Genomic DNA, 25,513 nt, shown 5'->3' on the forward strand with positions numbered 1-25,513 from the left:
GAACGTGTACCGTACGGAACTGAAACGGCAGATATGATGATGGCTCCTTTTATTGGCTACAGGATGAGCTTGGGTTTGGGCCTTGGGATTTCTTTTTTTGGAAGACCAAAATTATGAATAATTAAATAATGATTTTAATAAACACGAACGTACATGTAATGATTCCAGATTATTTAACATAATTTGTTTATTCATCTCTGCTTGCGATAGTAGAGGTTCTTACAAGAAAAGAGTTGTCACAAACGTTTTTAGCTACATAATGCAGTAGAATTTGTTTCGAGGGAATAGTTACTAATATTGTTATGGAATGATAGTTTACACCGCTACACAATTTACGCGCCATAATTATGTCCAATGGTATTGTTTCAGGTAAGGACACGTAGGTGTTCTGGGATATCCTTTCACAAACAGCTTTTTATCGTTGATCAGTAACCAAAGACTGATAATCGAAGTATTTCGAAGCACATTGCAATTCGGTTTTTCAACAACAACATGGTCGAAGTGGAATCTTAAAACTATTCGCAATTGTAACTAAAAACCGTCCATAATAAAAAGGAAAGCTGCTTGAATGTTAATAATTCCTGAATTTCGTCACTTTGACTGCAAACTATCTTCAACTGTCCACTGTAAAGTCATTGTATTGAAAGCTTTCAAAGTTTTGGGTTTTATACGTAGGTTCGCTACTGAACCTGTATGTCTTACAGCGCTTATTTGTTGCTTAGGCATTGCAGGTTTGGTTCAAACTAGTAAATCCAGTCCTTTTAGCATTTCTTCCTTTCAACAGTTGGTAGTTTTTCCTCAACTTTGACTGCTAGGGTCAACATTGATTCCGATCATTATTTTTCTGACCTAGTGATAAGTAACAGGATCGCTCGTTCTTGAGTCAATACTCGCAGGTTCGCCTCAACAAGGATTCTTTAGCGGATAGCCATGTCAAGAAGGCATTGGAAACCGTCTTAGGTGGGGCTTGACTACTAGACAACGAATATAGTACTATGAGCGAAAGTTGGAACGCTTTAAAAACGAACTTTATCAACCGTGTCAAAACCACAACTACCTTAACGTTGTGGCAACACCAAATCTGGCAGGTTCGACGAAGAATGTTACTGAACGTAACAACTGCGCGTACGTGGCAATGCAGCAGCAGCATCGAAATTGGTGATTTGTAATCCGGAGGGGAATCGTGGATCCACTCCGATTCCGCGTATGAAAAATAGATTGCGACTCCGACTAAAAACCAAAATTGACTCCGGCAAGTTCGGTTGAGTCCGGCCCACTCCGAGTTCCAGAAATGAGGTCATCCAGATGAATTGATCTCCTGATTTTGCAGGAGTCGATCCTTCCTTCCCCAGTCACTTTTGCCTGAGTCATTGCAACACAGCTGGCCAATCCAACTCCGAATTTACACATTGCTCATCGAAACAGCACTGGAAGGAACGGAGGATGTGGGAACTTCAAGAAATCAGAATACGACACGGACCCAGAAGAAAGTTTTATAAAGAAATAGCTTACGTGGCCATGTCAGATGTTTTGTCTGCAGTGTAGCAAATACAAAGGGGTATTACGGTGTTGAATACAGCCTATAACACCTAGTGGTAAAGATAGCCATCCAGTGGCGGATCAAGCTTCTCAGAGACCCCGAGAGAATGATAGTTGGGGCTTCAAAACTTAAAATAGTTGCACTGTCGACAAACTTAAATCAGGGAGGTTTATTATGCATTAGTCTACTATAAACGATCACGAGACGCCAAATTTTGAAAATACTGACCGGGGGTTAACTGATTTCAAAATTAGAGAAGCCTTAGTTTGCGTACCGCTTAATCCGTGCCTGAAGCCATCTGCGAATCAGAGGTAGAATCTTTGTGGCCATCTTCTATAATTTATACCAGATTCTGGCATATACTGATGACAAAACTGATGACATGCTTATTGGAGCTTAACGTGGTAAAAATTAAATTGATAGTGTGGATTTTTGCATCAACAGCGTTATTTTGGCCGATAGGTGTCCGGACTTTTGAAGTCATCCAAAACTTCATCTATATTGGTTTGAAGGTTTGCATCCACAACAACATTGATGTTGATACTTTATACAGTCTGAGAAAACTTTTAGTCTAAAACACCTGTCGCAACGTCCCTTCTGCAGACTTGCGCCCCTTGCCACAGATTTCGTCGGAAGCTACCAAGCTGGATTTGTTGGAGGCAAATCGACCACCGACCAAATCTTTACTCTACGGCAGATCCTCCAGAAGTGCCGAGAGCATCAGATCCCCACGCACCACCTGTTCATTGACTTTAAGGCGGCCTACGATACCATAGATCGGACCGAACTATGGAACACCATGCAGCAGTACGGATTCCCTGGGAAGCTGGTACGGCTGTTGAAGGCCACGATGGATGGGGTGCAGTGCAAGGTGAGAGTATCGAACATGCTGTCGGAATCGTTCGAATCTCACCGGGGTCTGAGGCAAGGGGACGGACTCTCCTGTTTGCTGTTTAACATCGCTCTGGAAGGTGTCATGAGAAGCGCGGGCTTCGACATCCGGGGCACGATTTTCACCCGTTCTCTCCAATTTCTCGGCTTCGCGGATGACATCGACATCATCGGACGGACATCTGCGGCGGTGTGCGACGCGTACACCCGACTGAAACGCGAGGCCGACAGAATTGGATTGAGGATCAATGCGACGAAGACAAAGTACCTGCTTGCCGGAGGCTCTGACCGTGATAGAGCCCGACTCGGGAGCAGAGTATCAGTTGACGGCGACGATCTCGAGGTGGTAGAGGAGTTCTGCTACCTTGGTACGATCGTAACTTCGGACAACAACATGGTCTGCGAAATCCGAAGGCGCATTGTACAGGGAAGTCGTGCCTACTACGGGCTCCACAAACTCCTGCGATCCAGAAGGCTCCAGCAACACACGAAATGCACGATATATCGCACACTGATACGTCCGGTAGTCCTCTACGGGTACGAGTCCTGGACTCTGCTAACGGAGGATGCCAATGCACTCGCTATTTTCGAACGGCGGGTGCGAAGGACTATCTTTGGCGGTGTGTGCGAGCAGGGCGTGTGGAGAAGGAGAATGAACCACGAGCTAGCTGAGCTGTTTGGCGGTGCAGATATCCTGACGGTGGTCAAAGCCGGAAGGATACGATGGCTGGGGCACGTGATGAGGATGCCGGACTCATGCCCCACCAGGAAGGTGCTCGTCAACGATCCGTTCGGCACGAGGCGGAGAGGAGCACAGCGAGCTCGTTGGCTGGATCAGGTGGAGTCAAACCTGTCGGAGATCGGATGCAGCCGTGGATGGAGGACTGCAGCACTGGACCGAGTTTCCTGGAAACGGATTGGCGACCAGGCCATGTCTACGCGACGTGCTCGACCATGAGCAGGCCAGAAAAAAAGAAGAAGACCTGTCGCAACGACCTCAACTGGAGTTATATAAAACTTATATGATAATAATAAAAATAATAACATGTGTATTCATCGACGGATCCAATAAGTATAGTTCCAGTATTGACTTACGCCTCTGAGGCATGGACTCTGTTCTAAACTGACGAAACCCTCTTCGTGAAGTTCGAGAGGAAGATGCTCAGAAGAATTTTTGGCCTCGTATGTCTGGAAGGAGAATGACAGACCGTACTATCATGAGCGTACTATTATATTGACAGAGGAGGCGTAGTAGATCCAAACTGAGATGGAGTGATGGCGTTGAAGCGTTCGAAGGAAATCAAGGCTCTCGACTTTTTGCTGTTTATAGAATTCCTGCAGCAGGCCTTCACTTGATAAGTCAACAAACTTAATTTTTTTTTAATAAAATAAGTATAACCAACAGTAATAATAACAAGCTCAAGAACAAGAAAGCTTTGTGCAGAAGTCCATGAAAAATATCATGTATTTAAACTTTGACTTGAAACCATTATGGGAGTTTTGTCGAGTGGCGTCCTCTCATTAGTATCACATAATGTACCATATGTGTATTTTCATGTGGTGAAGAGATATTGTGCCAAAGTTTTTTCAAACTAACTTACTTTAAGAACGGGTACATAAAGTACTGGGCGTCCCCATCAGGCATTGATTTTAATATCGCGATTTAATCAGAAAATAATCATGATTTCCTTTTTTTCGTCTTTCCTTTTTTCAAGGTATAATTCTTGATATTTTCTCAGCCGTTACTCTCTTTATAGTAGTGTTCTGTACTTTGTGTTACACGCAGATACGTGCGTTCCTGGTGTGGTTACCTGTGCTTTTTGCAGCCGGTTGGCAGTCAACAGGTGCACAAATCTGGTGATTTTGGTCTGAACTAAACAAAAAATGCATTTTTTATCTCTTACAATGATAACAATGCATAAAAAACATAAAATATCGCCCAGAATAATTTTATCCTGAAATTTGTTCCGAGCTGACCAACATGCAATGGAACGAATTAAACTCGTATTTCGAGTATAATCAATTTATAGTTTAAATCGTAATCATTACAAAAGAACTGAAAAAATTAAAAGCACAATTAGAGAAATATAATGTGGCAATGAAAATTAGAAATAAATTGTCAAATAAAAACAATTTTTCGTCTTCTTTTGGGGCACAACAACCTTTAGAAGACTTTCCCCACTATTTCTGGATTTATTACGCTTTATAAACCTGCTGATGGGTTTTGGTACAGGTCATGTCTTGTAACGAAAGTGGCGCATTTCAGAAACCCCCCCTTGGCGGGGAATTTAAAACTACAATAACTTTAACTAATTCCGTTCCGTTTGTACTTTATCATGGCTAGACGACTCCACAAATGGAATGCCAAAATGGGGCATGTTTTACTTCCAAAGATCGGCACGTTTTTTATCAATTTACCATAAACGCCACATCCACTATTGGCAGATTTTTTTACCTCAAATTATAATATAAAAACGGCCAAAAAAAACACCCATTGCATTATGCACAAAAAAGGTCCGAGCCGGCAGCACCATGGCAGCACCGGATGGAATGTTTTATTAGAAAATGGGAATAAAATGCTATTGCCACATTCGATTGCAGCTTCAAAAGCAGCCGTGGTCGGTGCATGGTTACCCCGATCCCGATCCTCCCCGTCACGAAATTGGCCGCCCGTGGAAGTAAGCAAAGTGGAACAGGTTCGCTTCCGCTGTTTTGCACCGGATATGCGCATTGCCTGTAATAAATGTTCGTAATATTGTGGTCCGCACCGGGAGATTATGGGTGCCGCCGGTGCGGTAGATTCTTTCCGGGCTTCTGGGTCAATCGGGAACGATATTTGCAACAGGCGACACATACTTTCAATTTTATTACCGATGAAGGAAATTATTTTCAGCTTCGATTTGAGGTTTTTGCTGATATTTGTTTGTCCCCACGAGGTTTGGGGAAAATGGGAAATTGAGAGGGATGTTTTATGCCGATAGTTCTGAAATAGTGCCAAAAGTGGAGCAAATGTAGAATTCGTTCGTAAGCGTGCATCTTTCCGACACCTGTTGGTGGGTTCATATAGACTTTTATTATTTTATTTGCAACTTTAAATAAAAAAAAGATAAAATTTTATTATTTTGTTTCATGCTGTGTGTAAGAAGTACGTAAGATCAATTAATCAGTGTTAAAAAATGCAAGTCACTATTTTAATATTTGGCAGGATTCTTAAGTAATGCCATAAAATTTATATACAATGTGCGAAAATTCCTACCACTGGGTCCGCTTTTGGTACGGTGCTACATAAGGATTATGGTCTTACGAGTTTCAGGTGAATCACTTCCGTAGACACCACACTCGATGAAGGTGCTAACGAAGGAAGTCACGTTTATCGATCCTTCAATCTGATAAAATTTATGTAACCTCATTAAACCTATCAACGTTATCTTTAGTTCTGCTGATCCATGGTTTCAGGTTCAGACACTGGCGCCAAGTGGTATGCAAGTGTGGAGGCAGCTCGCTTTAGCAGGTTAGCGGCCCTGTAACCATTTTGGGGTCGGGTTTTTGGGTTCGGGTTTCTTCCATTCGCTACTGGCGGATGTGGTAACTTTATTTTGCGTACGGTTCTTTACGGCGTTTGGTCCATTTTTACGAGCGATATTCATAAAATGGACAGCCGAACGCTAACCATTGGCCCAAAGATTCCAGATTGACCCGGAGGGAATTCGGGCGTCATTTTTTCTTTCCTTCCATGGGGTCGTTTTCACGCTTTCGTTACGGTTGGATTATGCCGGATCGTCGTCGTATCCTCATCTGAATTTTTGTGTTACGATGGCATAAATATGCCCCCGTCCGACCGCTCGCCCGACCACCCCGCTCGACATTTCCCCCTTCCACCTCGAGCCGTTGCTCGCCGTTAGGGGTTTTTTTGGGGTATTCTGTGCAATGTTTTTATGCTTGGTCCCATTTATTTGAAAGCATGGATCCATTTCTCATTTTCCCGACGGTTTCGTTTCGGCGATAGTACGGTTTTGCAAATTATCGTTCTGAAGGTTCGCCGTGATATTTGGCTTCTTTTCGATTTTAATTCGTTCCGTACTGACCGCTGCTAAATGTGAGGGAAGAATTGGTAAATTTATGTAACGAGCAAATATTTGACCAACCAATCCTAACCCTCGCGGGCAATGCGTGCCTCGCAAATCTTTGTACCATAATTGCGTACGGCAAAGAAATATCCAAATTTCGTTTCATTTTTCCCTGTGTTGATTAATGTTTGACATTCGGCAAAGACTGGCCCCGGTCTGTGGCAAATGTAAATTGTGTGGTATTAAATTCGGAAGCGAGAAGTTGGAGAGGAAACAATATGAAGCAAGTAATGAAACAAAATTTCAGAATAATTTCCTTAAACCATTTTGATCGCTCAATGCAAAGTGCGAATGCGAATGAAGGGACTAATTTTATGTCGGTTCTCAATTTATTCAATTTTATTCAATTTATTCAATTTATTATTTATATTATTATATTTTAAAATTTAAAAATATGAACAAAAATATAATGAATTTGTCGGATGATATTTTAAAACAGTAGAGTATCCTTCATAGATAGCAGTGATAAAATTCGATGTATTTTAATTTTCTTTAGCTATTCAAATATTTGATATTTGGAAATATTTGGAAGACGTTTAAAAATAATCTAGTTTTGTTTTTATCCTCAATATATTTTTAAAAAGAATTTAACATTTCAAATTATTACCGGAAAACCGGAATTTAACAATTAAAAAGATTCCTACTTTAAACTGTAAATAATAGAACAATTGACTTGTATCCTACATAAGCAAATGTGTTGCAAAACTGTTTAATTGGTTTAACTTGTTTTATTGTAGTTTTTCCGCTTTCAAATTCCGATCTGGATAGGATGGGCTATTTGTTCACTTGCTTCGGAACAACATTCCGACAAACCATTAGCAACAATAGTGGTGGTGAACCGGAGACATAATAGCTTTATATTTGACCGTCGAGAAATGATTAATAGTTTCCCAAGTACTTTGTGGACAATTTTGCTTTCTCGCCTAGCAGAATAAGTATGGCTTGGACCAAAAAAAACACACACACACACACTCACATTCGAACGATGTTTTTCCGAGACAGCAATGGTCGATAATCTGTAGACAGCAATGACTGGGAACAGAAATGGTCCCAAAACACGATCGACTAAATGCTGACATGGTATGGCATAGTAGTACGGCTTGTTAAAGCATCTGCTTTAACGCGTGATGCTTTGATTGTTGTGCCCGTTTTAAATGACGAAGCATTCAGACGAAGCCGAACCGTCGTGTGAAAGAAAAACCAATTTATTATTGAACGCAACAAGGACCAAGGCACGACACCGATATATTGGCCACAGGAAAACGTTTCCAGCGCTGGCAGATGTTAGCTCCCAGAAGGACACTATGACCCTTGTTATCACAGTAGGTAACAGAACGGGCCATTCGCTCGAAAGGGCTAAGGCGAGCTTGTTTCGTGTTTGCAACGGTCAGTTGGCGTTGCAACAGCTTTATAAAACGTATACATGACCGCGTGGTACGATGTGCATTGGCTCATGAATAACAACGAATCGTATACTGGGTTTTTCCATATTTTTTAGTATATTTTACTTGTTTTTAAATCACTTTTTCTCAATTTTCTGATTTACCGAAGATTAACAAAATTGTTGCCTGAAGCCATTTACGTATCAATTTATGAAAGAATTCAAAATAAAAATGGGATATATAATTTAGAGAAATACAAAGTTTTAAAAAATAGTATAAATTCATAAAAAATACACAATTCTTCCAAGTAATCTGCCTAACAATATTTTGTTTCTACTGATCACCTTTTGCGATGATCCTTAGTTAACACGAACAAACTAAATTACCAAAATCTCTTCCCATACGGATTTGGCAACGAAGTGTAATAATCCACAAAGGAACCTTAACAAACTTAAATATATTAGTTTTGCATATCAATCAGTTGCCGCATACCGGGTCAGTATACACCGATAACAAAGAAGTCTAATAACATAGCGCGCTAGGGAACGATAGTGATTGTGCTCGGGGTGTTGTGACCACCAACCAACACAGTCATGTGTAATTATAATTCAATTTCAATGCTCACTTTTAAGTGGTATGAAATGTGCAGAAACTTTTAATTAAAACATGTGGATAGAGATGTTTTTTTTTCGTTATTCCATTCGCAATGTAATTAGACATGCTATGTATTATAGCTCGTACAATACATCAATAGCTTTAGTTATGCACGTATGCTTACTGACTACTTCAAAAGCTGCCTGAGGGAGTAACCATTATTGACGAACGCAACATGATGTGAATGGAATAATAATGGACAAGTCCTGTGGTTTCTGGTCATTTTTTAAAATTAAAAAGCCTTTGCATTAATAAACCAATGAAAAGGTAAAATAGCTCTTACATCATGTTATAACAAATTTGTACAAATAAGTTTTTGGGGAGAAACAATTAAGTTAGTAGGTAGTTAATAAACTGCCTTTAAATTTGAGAAATGCTTTACTAAGAGTTTTGTGGCTAGACCTTGTAGCAAAATGCTTTCTCTCATTAGAAATTATTAAAACTACATTACGTACAGTGTTGTCATTATAGTCATTAGCTTTTGATGTGTTTGGTCCACCTAAAACAACATTCTCCAGGAAAATTCTTTAGCCAAAAATTCGTCTACAACCGCCACGAAACCAACGTCTGCAGAATGGCGTTGCTTCCACTTGAATGGGATTGATGACACTGATTTAAACTGTAAATCTCTTCGTTCGTACGTTTCGCCGACAAATGTTCCCGTGGTTCGGATCCGGATCGGCCCAGACGGCTCTGGCACTCTCGCCGGAATTTTCGAACAACACCGCACCAATCCTTTAAGAAGTTTGCCTTTTGCTACTAATGCTCCCGTTATCATCAACGGTACTTCGCACGGTTAGCAAGTGTCACCGAAGAAGAATGACCCGAGGATGGGTAGATGTCCCTTGTCGCAAATTTTTCCATCCCTCCCCTTCGTGCGCTTCAGCACTTACCAGCACCAATTCGCTGGTCGTTGATTTGGCAGTCCCCAAAAATGTTTCTTTCCATGGCTTGGGCCATTTCCGTTTTCACCGCCTGTTTCAACGGCTTGACGGGCGCTCGAACGAAACGGTTTTTTGGGGGGTTTTTTCTTCAGAAAGATTGCAGCGCGCAAAAACCACAAATCTTGAGAGACTGCAGAAACTCTTAGACGAACGACGGTGGCGCTGGCCAGTGGGGGTAGTCGCAGCGCACAGAAGGTAGTACGTTGATGGGTCGCCTAGGAGGTGGAGACAGAAAACTTGCTACAACTGTAAATTCAATTCCGCTGATGGTGATCTTTTCGACGGGTGGTGAGTTGGGTAAAACAAGGGGACGCTCAAACACCGCCGGACCGCGTTGGAAAATGTGTCCTTTCGAGCGGTGCAGCTGGGTGAAAGCCACGACATGAAACATACCATGGCGATCGTTGAGTTTCGAATCGTACTAGGGGAGATAATTTATTGCCACTGACGCTTGAAACGGACCGTGAAGCAAACAGCCAGCGCCACTTGGACAGGTTTTTGCTGCGACCATAGATTGCAGCGTGCGAGTGGACGCTTCTTCTCGAGGGCTTCCGTACGACTCGTTGACAGTTGACTAAGTGCTACCATGGTTGGCCAACACGGCCTCAGTAGTACGGATCAAGGTAAGGATAGCGGGACAGGGTTTGAGCTCAAATCGTCCAAAGATCCAACTTATATATCGTTGGTATGGTGCGTATGCGAGCTGTTTCGTGCAAAAACGCCATCATGGGGCGACACGAATGGGGCGGTTGAAGGTGAATTTAATTACCGTCCAAATGAACTACTTTCACGGATATATTAATGCTAATAGAAGGCATAAATTGTGTGTCCTTGTTTGTTGATTTGAGCCGCTGCGTCGTGTCGGTGCCAGTTAGTAGCGTGCTGTTAGCAGAAAAAAAAGAAATGTAAGTGAAAAAAGGGCGAAAAAAGTAAAATTTATTTGGAGAAAACAGTACGATTTATGATCGAGAGTTTGTTTTTCGGCCATTCCATCGGAGGCTGTTAATTGTTGATACATCGTTAGAATGTTGACTGGTCGGCAGGTTTATTGTTTTACCGACGATCAGCAGTTATTACGACAAATTTATTGCTAATTCAGAAAGTGGAAGTTTTTGGTAAGCTTTTGGCAATAGAATTTAGAATCGATTGAAACGAATTGTTGAAATATAATATTTATATATATAGCAATTAAGTTACATTGTCCAAAGAATGCATCTAATTTTTAATTATTTGTCTGCTTTTTAAATCTTTTCTAAATACATTTTTAGTGTGTATCAGAAGATATGGCTAAAAAGGATAATTTTTAATACTGGTCTCACGGTATTGTTAAATCATAAATCATTCAAATTAATATCACACTAAATGACAAAACCGCTCATTGCCCACAGAATCATGGAAGTAGAACCTCCGGCATATTTATTATAATGTTTTTTATTGTCAGCAAAGAAAAGTAGATGAAGTTGATAGAGTGCTCCTGCTATCCTCGTGAATGTTTACCGGGCTTACATTGGTAACTATCGACATCATTATTTGTGGTAGGCACCGAAAGTCAAAATCTACTACACTTGAGCGGATAGAGACATCTCAAAAGCTTACATAGCTAGGATGTCTGTCGTCTGCTCGCGGCATAATATCCTACCTTTTATCGCTAGTCTTAGACATCTTATCGAAAAAAACCATGAAACATTCATAGTCCTACAACAATAACCCTTCATATAAAAAGGACGAAAATTTAATCTGAATTCTCTTAATCTCAATCGTCCAAAATATTTTGGTTAAAAGAAGATCATCTCTTCTCTAGAAGAGAGACAGAAGAACAGAAGAACAGTCTCTCTAGAAGAGAGATAGAAGAAGATCATCGAACAAACATTGTATTTTCCTCTTTAATATATTACCTTATTATATGATCTGAATGATTTATGAAGTATGTATGTGTACATCACGGTAAAGGTACAACTAGTCCTCCAACAGATTTGTTTTTGTGTCAGATAGAAAAGAGTTCAGGGTTATATCTGCATATCTTTTGATCATCTTCAAAATAAAATATTGGATAACAAAAAAATCCATCAGTTTGCCCAAAAATCTTCCATGCTGAAGACAGGATAATGTACTTTCGTAATCTAGCAGAATGATAACAATTGAAATATATTCCAAGTACTGGATCAGTTCGAGGATTATTTGTATTTAAAGCTACACCCTCCGGAAAGCTTATGTTATGAAAAAGAAAGAGATAAAAACTTTCCGGATGCGTGAGATCCGTTCCGGCCCAGTATCTCAGAGGCATATAGAAGCTAGGGAAGTTTCCTCTATAAATATTAAAAAATGTATTAAAATTATCTATAAACACAAGGGTCACATTTCGTAAGCTTTGTTTGTGTAGTACCACATTTGAACCACATCATACGGCGCAAATCTGTTAATAAGAAATTGTAGAACCTTTTCTGGTAGATAAGAAATATGCGAAGAAAAAGCAACCCGTTCGAATTAATTTTAGTAATTTCTGAAGTGCGTCTCATTATTGCATCGTAACGAGAAATTTTTTATCACAACTAGTTATCATTGTATCGTGTCTAATTACGATTTGAGGTTTGATCTTGTGAACAAACGCATTAATTGAAAAATAGCCTTTTTTGTTTTCTTCTTGCATATTCACATATTTCATGAGACAAATATTTTCATAAATCCAATATCATTCTTCAGTTGATGTTTTTCTGTTCGAAGCGATTCGAATAATTGAAATTCATTATTATTGAATGTAATGTATTTAATTGAATACTAAATTGAATTGAATAAAATATAGATTTTCCTTTTACCTTCTCCATCCTGGTCATTGAGCATGTGCAATGTTTACTTTCATGAACTTCCCGTCTTGTATGAGTTTTAGTTTTTAGTCATATACATATTCGTCATATAGTCATATAAATCTTTATAGCAATGCAGATGGCAACACGGCCAGAATAACGATAGGCTTCGAACCTAGCTCAATCATTTTTCCTCGTCAGCTCTTGCACGAACACGTTCTTTATATTCACTGTGGTTATATAGTATTGTTAGTTATTTTTATATCATATTATTTATTATTAAATATTCTCTAACGGTATGTTAAGTTGATAATTATGAAACAATTATAGTTAATATATGGGTGGCCCGGTGGTGTATGTGATAAATGGCGCCGGTCCACACGGCAGGACCGGGTTCAAATCCCATCTGGACCGTCCCCCCGTAGCAAGGACCGACTATCCGGCTACGTGGTAAAATAAGTCTCGTAAGCCAGAAATGGCCGGCATGACCTCAAAGGTCGTTACGTCAAGAAGAAGAAGATAGTTAATATATACGCTGAGTGTTTTTTTCAAGTAACGCATATAGTTTTTAACGTTTTCCTTACTACCTATATGTTGCGTGTTTCTAGCTCTTAAAAAAAAACTATAATTTTACACTCGCAGCATGAATGAAGGAAAACATCACACTATTTGTTCATCGGTACTAAGCACTCTTACCATAAGCTATCAGCTGACGAAATACAATGTACCTAGTTCATTTCCCCCACCAAAGCTGAGTGCTGGAATGAGACTGCGCATATTGGAAGTGTAACTTGAGATGAAATTTAAACTCATGCACGAAAGCTAATTTTAGATGAACAAAGAAGTTCATTCCTGTCAGCCGATATACGTAATATGTCAACCTGCGAATCTACATTGCAAAGACAACAATGTTCTTAACTCTTCAATCAAACGAACAGAGCGAGAGCATGCACGGACGGACACCTTCGCTCAAAATAGTCTATCGCAATGTATGTATACTGCCGTGGCTTTGAGCAGAATGGTTACGGTAGAAAGCGTAATGTTCTTTTTATGTAATGCCTTTAAATGGTGTGTCGTGTAGCTATTGGTAGCTAAAGGTGGCCGGGAGGGGAGGCTAAACAATAGCGAATGGTGGTAGTGTAAGGCGACCAATGTTTATCGACGGTTCGGGCAAATTGGTGAATAACGTCACGTCCCGAGAAAAATCACTGGAACTCCACTGGGAGCGCAAAATGCAAAAGCTCGATGGAGAAAGCTGCGTGGTAACATCCAAGGAAGAGACGAGATGGTGGAGGGGGGAAGAAGGTGTGAAGGAGGGTGGGTGGGAGAGGGGGGTGGTTATGGGGTAAAATATATCTATAAAGAAATTTCAGGTCAACAGCAGAGAAAAGCACCCGAAGGGTAGTGGTAAGCAGATGGTGCGAGCAGACAGCGTAAAATGTTTACAAAGTCCAAACCGTACGCCTCACCGCACCTCGCTGACATGGTTCCATGTTGGAAAATGCGCATGTCTTGGGCTTTGACAGTTTTAGTTCGTTTGCCCACAACAAAAAAAAAGCCAATAGTCCTTGCAAGGTCAGCTGGTTGTTTGGCGAAGGATTTAGAGTGCGACCGAGTGCGAAGGCTGGCACGCGAGTCAACTTTTGGGATATCTGATGGCCGGAGACGTGCAGGGATATTTTATCTCTCCGGGCTTCAAACACTCGCTTGAAACGCTTGACGCTGATATATTGGATGCGCAACCATTCGCAGCGAACTTCAACAGTTCGATAAAATGTAAGCATATTCTACCGTGTAGCTACGACGCAAAGAAACGCCACGGTGACGAAGAAGAAGAAGAAAAAAGAAGGGATGGTTGAATCAAATTCTGGTAAAACGGTTGTGCCCGTAAAGGGGACGGCATCTGGAAGATAGCTGCTTTTTAGATGTTTTTTTCTTCTTTGGTTGTTAGGATGTATACATATTTCGATTGAAAGTGGTTCCAGTTCAGCGCTTTCTAATTAGCTGGAGGCAAGTTGGTGGAAAATGGTCAATACTCTCGATTCGTTTTGCGACGCTTTGGCCGGATGGATATTTTTGGGGTGATTAATTGTGCCCGAGATATGGCCCCCAAAAATCTGTCAACCGCGCGAAAAGGGTATTTCGGTAGGTTGTTGCGTAGGAATAAAGCAACTTAGTAAGACACGTCAAATAGCACGTCGAAATGGTCGTAACGAAAGCCAAATCGAGACTCTTCCGGGAAGACCGTTGATAAGAACGTCTTTGATGCTGTCGTGCAGATGTGAAGAGTTTTCTAGGAAAAGCGTTATCAACCCCCGGGGAAGGTTTCGTTGGTTTGGCAACAAGTGCATTATTATTAGCTACTTCAAATGTTACGCCGTTATCGTATTCTATTGGTACACGTTCAACGAGAGGCGCAAGAGCCTGTCAACGAGCTCTTGAAGGAAATAAGGAAGAAAAGGTATCTCACGAAATACGAATCGTACCTACGTCACGATCAAAGCAACCGGGCAGTTCATAGTGTGTGGTTCGCTTTTTTTCGAAAAGTAAATAAAAAAAATATCTCTTCCGTCGCGATGGAGACGCATGGTGTTTCATTATTGTTAGTGCAGTGAATTATAGCAGCTAAAGGTGATGGTTTTTTTGTATACCTTACTTACCTGTTTTCTTCATCTCGTCATTTTTCTGTGGTAAGCAACACACCCGTGTTGTATCCCGTTGGCAAGTGCAGACCATTGTGCGATGGAAAAAACGCAAAACTTTTGCTTTGATGAACAGGAAAACCACGCAAGAATTGTTTCCGTTTATGAGCATCCCGTTCAAGAGGTGTTTTTGTTTCAGTGGCAACAAGAATGCGCTCACCTATTCCCTGTACGGCAATTCACGGTTCTTGCAGTGGCATAACTATTTCAGTGCATTAAGTTTGTGAAACACCGAACTCGGTGCAATCCATTCGGGAGTGCGGTCGTCGGCAACGGTTAGGGTAGAAGTTTTGTTTGAACTTTTGAATATTATACTGCTGATGCTGTTTTGCTCTTTTATTTCTTTGAAACATCATTATGCTATCTCGGCACAATAGCTGGCCAGTTGCAGTTTTCTTCGAGAAACCCAGCACCAAAACGGGAAAAAAGATCCGAAGACCAAGTGGATCAGTGTGGGAGCAGACGGAAAGGAAACCATTTTTCTTCCCAGCTTTTGTTGTTGAATGTGAGAAAAATGCCATCCACAAACGGCTGTATTGTGGGTGTTATTTGTTAGCAGTAGGAAACAGTTTCTGTTTCGAATTTCCATTGTTTCTCAACTGAAAATGCTGGGTGTGGAAAGCCGTATAGGTTTGTATATATATTTTTTGTTTTTGTTTTTCTTTTCTCGCCAGTCATTGTCAGACGTTCTTCCGCTTTCGTTTCGGGTTTTTTTTGTTATTGTTTTTTGTTATCAAATATTTTCCTTCCATTCTGAATGGACGTACACACCGATTCTGCGGTACGTTCGAGAGGATTCGAGAGCCATTCTATTGACTAGACCCGGTGCGTCATTGTTTATTGTGATAAAATCCCTCCGAGCATCGCACAGGATTTTCTGGTGCCACTTTTATAACGATGAAAAACATCACAGTTTCCAAACCCATGCCTACTAGGGCGAGTGAATGAGTGAAATATCAGTGGAACGAAAATGAAGGAAGCTGTCATTCAGCAATGATGAATTTTGTTCGGAAGAAAGCTTCTTTTCTTTTGGGCGTTTGCTAGGTCATGGCTGGCATAACTAGAGTAGTAAATAGACTATACTATAGCTTAATACACTTATTTTTACGGAGAAAAGTTCCGAATGGGATTTGGTACCGATGCTGACTTGTGCTGATCTGGTGCCGTATAGAAAAGGTTGGTGGAAAAGTATTGGACTTATGAGTTTTTTTTTCGTTTTATTTTCTAAGAGAGTTAAATATTTTAATTAGCCAATTTTAATTTGCTCGGTCTTGTTGCACAGGGGGAATCATAGGAAAATTGTTTAAACATAGTCATGAAATTAGTTAAAACGTTTTGATTGGCATTTCTGACCTTCCTGGATTAAAATTTACTCATAACATGATAGTTAGTCCTGCGTAAGAGCGAACTCCACGAAAGTGATTCAGTATTTGTCCTGTCGTGAAATAGTAATTAGTGACATATTAAATTCATTTTATATCTAAATTCCAATGTATGACAGAAAAATCAGCCTATTGAATTATTTCCTCTTCTTACCCTGGCAATAATGGAAAGCGCAAACTCCTAGTTTCATCATTATAATAATCAATTTTCATTGAAACATCCAACATTTGTACTTAGAAATTGTCGGGCTTGCTTTCCCGGATTTGAGGGATATTACGGGCTATCAGTTAGTTATTGAAAAAATAAAAAATTTCCATTGCTGATAATTGACAGATTAGTGATTATAAAAATAGTGAAACAATTGTATACTCATTCGCTAAGCACATTGCGAATGGAATTAGAACATCGCGTAAAGCGAAGAGGGTACATTAAAGAAAACAAAAGCAATAGACAAAATCTAACGATGAGTGTGGAAAATTTACAATGCAACACAAACCCACAAACACAAAAACAGAAAAATAGATAAACAAAAAGTGTCTAAAAAAGTGTTTCAAAATTAACTCATTATCATTATATGATAAAGTTCTTGATATTTGATTTAACATAACAAATATAATAAATAGTTAAATAAATACATTTACCTATTATTTACTCGCAGCGTAGTATACATGGTAACGCCGTCCCTTTTTCACATGAAAGAACCGGTAGCAATTTCCGGTTCACCATCAGATAGGGGCCAAGCGGTAACTAACTAACGGCCAAGTGTTAATTTTTTTTCAAAAAGTGGTTCTTTTAAGAATTTATTTCTAGAAATAGAATATCTGAAATGACAATAGAAAATAAGTATACCAGTGTAAAATTATTGCTGTATTTATTGATTTGCTTTGTTCTTTAATAAATAATATGTATATTAGTGCTAATTGGCCTTTGCTTAAATCGATATGCAAAGATGAAAAGGTACCAAAATTTTCCTACAACCGTGTACTCCATCTGGTTTGTTGTAAGCTGTTTAACATATATGCTACATAATTTTACTATCGGTTTACGTTAATGCCGTAAGTAACCAAGAGCATATATTTAATAATTATTGTAAAATATAACAAAAAGATCGCTTTGTAACATATTGATATTAGCGACATTAACTGAACCTTTCTAACATGATTGACTTCAATCTTGTAAGTTTCATGAAACTATACATAATGCTCGGATAATTGGATACTTATGTTGAAGATGTTTCACTCCCACGGTTGGTGGCTTTTTACTTGTAGTCTGTATCGACCACCCACCGTAACGGTGTCACTCATTCCAAGCCACTGTAACCTTTCGGATGAAATTCCATCCCCACCATCCTCCATTCTTGACCATCTACTTATACTCTCGATAGTTGACCTCATTTTGATAAGATGCTATTCAACGGAAATGACGGCAAATAGAAAGAATGGTCCACTCCGAAAGCTAATCTGCTTCATCATATCCTTCCCCATTCCCGGCGATGTTGATGTTGGGTGTATGTGTGTGTGTGTATGTGTGGTGGGGGCTCATTTTCATTCTGATGTTTCTGCCTTAGCATTGGTTCCAGGTTCTGGGCAGAATGGTGCTCAAGATGATGATTCCACGGAAAGACACGCGTTTGTCAGTCGTTTCCTTCGTCACGGGCCGTTGTTGGATATGCGATGGACACGATAATCGATGTTTACGAGCATTAGGAGTAAAATGTGGTCGATATTATGTGGTTAACTACAATCTCTTCGTTCGGGCTGGTAAGGAAAATGGCGCCGGAGAGCATTTTCGCTGTTGTTGCGGTTGCTATTCGTTAGCATGTTTTCAGCTTTGCTCTTTCAATCTGGTGAAAATGTTGATTTCGCTCAATCAAGATTAGATACAGAGGGCACGGTTGATGGTTTTGTGCGAATGGATATTTAATTCGGCGCGGCTTATCATGCTGTTCGGATAATATTCTCAATCGCTACCATGGTTAGGATGTTGCCGCAGTAGATTAATCTGCCCTAGCGGAACAAAAATTGGATGTACGATTCTGCTAAAAAGGTATAAGCAAAACGTAAGCCTATGGCGGTATCAAGTGCTCTAGGAAAGCGCATTTCGATGAGACATTTATTAGGTTCTACGAAAAGTTTCAACCATTAACATGAATTTATTGAGCACGTCGACAAAATGCTTTAACAATGGTGTAGAGCGAATTCGGGCTTATCGTATGAAATTAGCTTGTTTCGTTTTGTCATCCGCTGGTGACGTTGGTTGATATTTAAAGGTGAGCCAACCGGGATGGCGTGCGATCGCAAAGTGTCACCTTGGGGCGTTTGCTCGCTATTGCGGGCGCGGGAAAGAAAAGATAGATAAAAAATTATGGCCTAAACTTTCATCTTCTGCTGCTGCTGCTGCTGCTGCTGTAAAAAAAAGTAAAATTTATGATTACACGCAGCACCGCTTCGGTTCGTTCTTTCGTTGAGCCCATAAACATTATAGCGCTTTTGCAAACTTGACGATGGTTTGTTGCTTGTATGTGTATGAAAACTTGTTTATGAGCATTTGGGTACTTCCGTTTTTAACAATGCGAATATGCCGGAAGGTAAACGCAACCAGATGTGTCAGTTGGTGGGTTTGCTGATAACGATAACTCACTTCGCGATGAAATGATATGCAAAAAAGGAAGTGCTGTAAAGTATGGCATGTTGGTATTTTAAATGATCTTACGCTAACAGATTAATTTACAAAACAAAAAATACTCTATTATTTATTTTCATTTTTAATAAATTTTGAAGTAGTTATTTCAAATAAAAAAAACACAAATAATCAATAACATACCAAGCAACAGAAATAATAAAGAATAATAATAATAATAATAATAATAATAAAGATATTTTTAGATCCCTTTCAATAAAGCAATAACTCTCAGTTGAAGGAATGTAAAATTTCAGAGCAGTTATTTAAAATGTATTTAAAAGCAAGAGTGTTACGGGTGTGGGAAACTCCTGAACAGAGTGTTTGAGTTACGTGCCGTTAGAACCTCTGGCCGTGCTTCTGCCTGCGCCAGACCGCCTGTCCAGAGTAAAATTTTAAATAGCAGAAGCAATCAGGTTTTGAAGGAATGTGTGAATGAATTTCTAATTTGCTTTTCCCATCAAGACACGGTCATCGTTCTCCAAAACGACGCCGACGCTTATCGGTGGAAGTGAAAATATTTTTGCCCTCAAAACTTTCCCTGCCTGCGGTCTCTGGGTGGGGGGCGTTAGGGGGGTGGAAGGACGGACGACGGAACAATGACAGGGAAGGGAATGTGGAATGGTATTTCGTTCGCATTCTGATTTGATCTTTCTGCAACCATCGAATGAATCTTGGACGAAACGTGCCAGAAGACGCGTGGCCATGTCTGGCTGTTGGCGTTAAGCAGAAAGTTTTCTTCGCACTTCGCACGGTGCGACGTTCGACGCTTATGCACTTTGGGGACGTGATGAAGTCATTTCAATAATTTCAATAGAAATTCGTGTGATGTTCTACCATTTGGTCCCACCACTCTTGCTCGATTCAGAGGCATCGTTTTCGATTGTTAGATCGGGGGAGAATACTACCACACGAGAACACGCGCGCCATCGGTTAGATTGTTCCCGACGTTGTGGAGTGGTTTGAGCGGGGAGAGGGGAACAAAACTTTGGAAATGGTTTGATTAACATCCAAAACTTTTATCTACCATCCTCTCAATCAAATACCGATTGTTATTAGGTAAATTAGTCTCTTGTGCTAGAATTATCGGGCGGTTAGAATACCAAAGAAGCAAATATTGAGTTGCGAAACTGGTTCAAGATTGTTTTTCTGTTGGCATTGTAGTGTTTGCTTAAGGTTTGTTAATCAACTTTAGTCGCTCTTTTGTACTGTACTAATTGTGAAAATGCTTCTTTATAACACATTCCCTTTATTGGGGTTTATTGGGGTAGTGTAAACTTTAATAACTTTTATAATATCATTTGAATACGTACAAACGTAGCAAATACATCGTAAAAACACAAAAACTCATTTGGTGTGGAGTAGCATTCTGAGTTATGTATGTAATGTTCAAATGTAGTTTTAACGCAAGCGTTTTGCATTTTATTTTACGAAAACATCATTAACAAAATTGCGAACTAGGCAAGTGTATTGTGTAAAAGAGTTATTGCACAACGCTGTTCGGTACAGGATGTGCCTCATAAACACCGCTGTCAAACTGCGGTATGCCGGATGTCATGGGCAAAACTGTAGATTTTTTTTACCCAAAAATTAATACAATTCCGGTTATGCTGGCAGTCTGCAACCAATGGCCAACGGTTACGAAACAGGAGCGGCTGTTTGGTGTTGTATGTGTGTGTGTATGTGTGTTGTTTCAATTCGCCCAGCAAAATGTAACGTAATTTACAATTCAATTATCTTTGTACAACTTCCTTTATGGTTTGCCACTGTGCCACTTCTTTTAATTTCGAAGCGATGAGAACGTATTGGCGCAAAAGTGCTAAGTAAAAACAACGAAAACTTTACACTTGACGGCGGAAAACCGAAAACGTTTGCAATGTAATTGTTTTTTTTTCTCTCTCTGCAGCTTTTCGGTTTACTTGCTCATGTTCTTGCTCCCCACGAGGATGTTCATCATCGAAAGCTGGTAGTATTTTTCATCTGGTTAAACCATTCCGAACTTCGAAGTTCGGTTCCCATTAGGTTGGGAACGATTGCAAAACGGTATCGCAACGGGAAACCATCCCGGACGGAAGAGGGATTTCGAATGTGACTGTTCCAAACATGACACGGAACGTAATAAATTCCTTGCTAAAACTAAATTAAAACTTTGAGCGTAATTAGCAGCGCTCGTTAGCAGCTAGCAGCCGCCACTTGAGCCACTCAGCGCAGCTGCAATCTTCGTTTATCTCCGCCTGACGCCTGGCAGCAGGTATTTTCTTCGTCAAGCAATTAATTTAACAGTAAACTCTTCTTCACGGGCTGCAATAGTTGAAGCTTTACTCTGGAAATGCTCCAAAACACGTGGCTGACTGCGAGCGATCGTTCGCTGTGTATTTATGTACATGTATTGGCTGGGTTAGTTAGCATTCGTAATGGAGTAGCACTATCGTGTAAAGTTTTGTGCTGCGCAGAGAGCGAGTCCAATCCATTTCATCGGAAGCTCCAATAGCAGCATCTGACAGAAGAGGACAGCAAAGGGGTGTCGTGGCACGCGATAGCAAAGGGGTAAAACCACCAAAAAGCAATGAATAATTCTTTACCGGTTGCATTTATCAAACGAAGCTCAGAAATGAAATAAAAAGCCCCAACGCTTCCAAAAACCCACAAGCTTCTGTTTTCATTCGAGAGGAGTAAATCATTACCATTTGAAAATGCCTTCCAGGGTGGCTTGCACGGCTAAGCGGCAGTGGATGTGAAATGGAGCCCGTCGTTCTTTCAAATTTAGCGAAACCCGCTCCCGCACAGCTAAGAGTAATGACCCATGAAAATGATATTTTAATTGACGGTTAAACTGAAGTGCTTTACTAGGTTTCGTGCATGGTAATTGAAGTATCTCGTTCGAAGACATTCCATTAGTGTGTATTCGTTTAACACTAGAATCGCCGATGGGACTTTTTTGTCCCAACGCACTCGAAAAAGGTGTGTTATTCCGCTTGCCGTCGTGATAACCCTTTGAATTTTTTTGACTTTTATTTATTTTAAACTATCTTTTGAATGCGCTTTTAAAAAATTTTGTATTCCATATGGTACTTCAAAAAAATCATTTCCAACCTAGAACCGCCATATGGGACATTTTTGTCCCATAGGCAAAATACGTTGTGACGCCTGGTATCCCTGCTGCCAACGAGTGACGGATGTGTCGTCAATAGGATGTCAAGGGATGTCAATAAGAATAGAACAGTAAAAGTGCGCGAAAGTATTGAACTACATACGTGCTTTTACTTTTGTTTACTACGGGCTAAATTTTTCGCTGTCATCAATCGACTAGTCTATATAAGCACTTTGACTTGCCGGCTTGCTAGGTCGCTTTGTTTTGAATATTTTTTATTATTGATTAAGTTGCTAATAAAGCTTTGTTATTCCTAATTGTGATGCCTATTAGTTATTTAACCACCAAAAACCCTTAGGTAATAATAAACATGTCTAAATATGTATACATAACGTATGGGACAAAATTGTCCCATAAGGCGGTTCTAGTAAGGTTGAAAAGTTCGGCGGTTCTAGTGTTAATGAAATGTTGTTAATTTCAAAGAGGAATGCACAGGATCAGGTGCTCAATTGGTAAAGGGCGTCATATGAACTTTGGAAGAGTGTGTAGCAATGGTCTATTATTTAGTGGCGAAAACACTGAAGATCATGTATTGTAGTGAAAAGATACTAACACGACAAAACTAACCATGTATGTACATATGTAACCCACATGTAGAGGATATTTACCTAAAGGCTTATATATGCTCTGGGCCCCACTTTAAAATTTGTACTTAACTTTAACTTTAACTTAGTCTAAAATCTATACTAAAAGAAATTAAACATGGTATTTCGAGTACTAAATCATTAGGGTGAGAAATGAAATGAGCGCAGTGAATGTAGTAGGGATCAAACTAAGCAACATTAGTGCCTCAGTGTAATTGAGCAAGAGATTCCTCTTGGGTATGGCTGCGGCGATCTTCGAGGGAGTCGATACCAAGCATGCGACCCCTAGATTCATACTCAGACAGGGAAGCAGGCAATGCAAACTAGTGATGGGTTCTCGGAATCGCACCCATGGCTCCGAACCGCTTCCGAGCATAGCAACTCCGGCTCCGATTCCGGCTAGGTTAAAACCACGATTCCGCCTGGAGCCACCCGGAGCCGTCCGGAGCCCTTCGGAGCCGTCCGGAGCCCTTCGGAGCCGCTAGTCTGCAGCCGGAGCCGTCGGAGCCGTTCGGAGCCGCATAGACATTTGCTTATTTCAACTAGCGGCTCCGACGACTCCGACGGCTCCGGACGGTTCCGGACGGTTCCGAATTCGGAGTATAGCACCTACCTGCCGGAGCCGCTTCTAAAATTTATGGAGTCATTCGGAAGCGATTCCGTTTTTTTGTCGAATTTACCCAAGTTTTTTACCAAAGACTCTTTTTAAATAAATATAATTAACTTTTTAATTTTCACCTAAAAAATTTACTTTGGCTTGGAAATTAAACAGTTATATCAAATTTTAAAATACATAAGGCAGATGAAATTGGGATAATTTTTGCTCCCCGTAAGCTTACTTTTATATTTATAGCATATACTTATAGCATAGACTTATAGCATTTTCCTCCAACATGAATTTAATTACTGCCAAAATGAGCAAATTTTCAATTAAAAATCCATAGAGGTATAACATCCATATAGGTATAACATTCTGCATCGTCCTATTGTGCAATTGGATAAGCACTCTCTCTAATTAGTGGTTGACGCAGCAGACGACCCCAAACTAACACTCGAATACACGAACATGCTGGTGTCGTGTGCTGTGATGTTTCTTGTATTTTAAATTTTGTTCGCCGTTCAAATCAAAATATCGCTTCGGAAGAGTAAGTAGAAGCACTTTTTGTATCTCAAAACAATCGTTTGTTAGGACACTCAGATCCTTAGCCCGTATTGTTCTTTTATGTTCCATTTCTACTAATTTTACTAACCATTTTTACTAATTTGTTTTGTTTTTTTTTTATTTATTAATTAAAGTTCATGGGTGTTTCTAATTTAAGGTGTTATACTATATGCTTCAATGTGAAAGGCGTTCCAGAATTAACCTGGAAGTTACATCAGAGCTAGGTTCGATTTTTTACAATAAGTAGACAAACGTTGTAGAGACAGTTCCAAAGAAATGTCGCATGTAAAATAAGGTAATAGTAAAAGATAATAAATTTCGATAATTTATGTGAAAATAATTATAACATTAGCTTTCTCTCTATCTCTCTTTCTTTCTCTCTCTCTTTGTCTCTCTCAAAATCATTTCTGGATTTGTTTACGATAGGTTTTAAATCATTTCTGTTCGAAGCTTTTTCACACATTTCAAAAGCTTTCGGTGTGTCAGGCGAACAACTATTGAGTAGAACCAATGTCAAATTACAAAAGGTTAAGCAAGCGTGAAGCATTCTCCAGATCTATCTCTACCAATTCCAGTTCAGTTTAAGAAGAATTTGTATTAGCTTCAGATTTATCGTTGATCAGGTATATAATTCATTGAGAAAAGTAGAGTCCATTTTGTTTCTATATATTATACCTATGTTTCTATATATTTTATATATTATGGGCGAGCAATATGGCCAGGCCGTTCTTTATGAATAAAAAAAAAATATATATATATATATATTATGGCCCGGTGGTGCATGTGATAAACGGCGCCCGTCCACATGGCAGGACCGGGTTCAAATCCCATCCGGACTGTTCCCCCCGCAGCAAGGACTGACTATCCGGTTACGTGGTAAAATAAGTCTAGTAAGCCAGAAATGGCCGGCGTGACCTGTAAGGTCGTTAAAAGCCAAGAAGAGAGAGAGAGAATGTTTGAATGAATCCGATTAGTATTAAACTTTTTCTCAGATTGTATTTAAATACAAACCGGTAGGAATAAACCGAACGAAATGAATCATTAAAAAATAGTTCACCTCGCAACTCCTACAACCATCGTTGTCCGGCAGATCTTGTACAATGTAATGAATGCTTTTAATCTAATGTTTTTAGTAAGTGTGATGAGAAGAAATGTTATTGGTGTGCATAATTTTTGGGAAATTTTGATGCATTTTGATGCTTAGTATAAAAATAATAAACGTAATTTTGAAAACACGAAACACATTTGTAGGGTGTCACTTGCTAACAATGATTCGAATGCGTCCATTTTCAGCTCAATGTCAACGAAATGCGATCGTAAATCGGTTTTACTCACTTTTCCGCATGCTAAACTGCAAAACGACAAGACATAAAAATTCATTTATTAAAGCGATATGTCAACCAGTGCGACTCCTGATTCGTATTCATATCGGAGTGACGCATGGAGTTTTTGGTACGTTCAGCACCGACCATGGGCTGGAGCAAGATTTACGAGCCCACCGGCGATGTTGACA

General features: G+C 39.9%; 1 long non-coding RNA gene across 1 annotated transcript in view; it reads left to right on the forward strand.

Annotated features, from left to right (window-relative positions):
• The first annotated feature begins 12,683 nt into the window (after window positions 1–12,683).
• Window positions 12,684–25,513, forward strand: part of LOC125769928 (uncharacterized) — a 141,387-nt gene continuing 128,557 nt past the window's right edge. Inside the window, exon 1 of the long non-coding RNA XR_007419118.1 lies at window positions 12,684–12,835. This is a non-coding gene — a long non-coding RNA (uncharacterized LOC125769928). The remainder of the gene's footprint in view (window positions 12,836–25,513) is intronic.

The sequence above is a fragment of the Anopheles funestus genome, chromosome 3RL (genome assembly GCF_943734845.2).
Source record: "Anopheles funestus chromosome 3RL, idAnoFuneDA-416_04, whole genome shotgun sequence".
NCBI lineage: Eukaryota > Metazoa > Arthropoda > Insecta > Diptera > Culicidae > Anopheles > Anopheles funestus.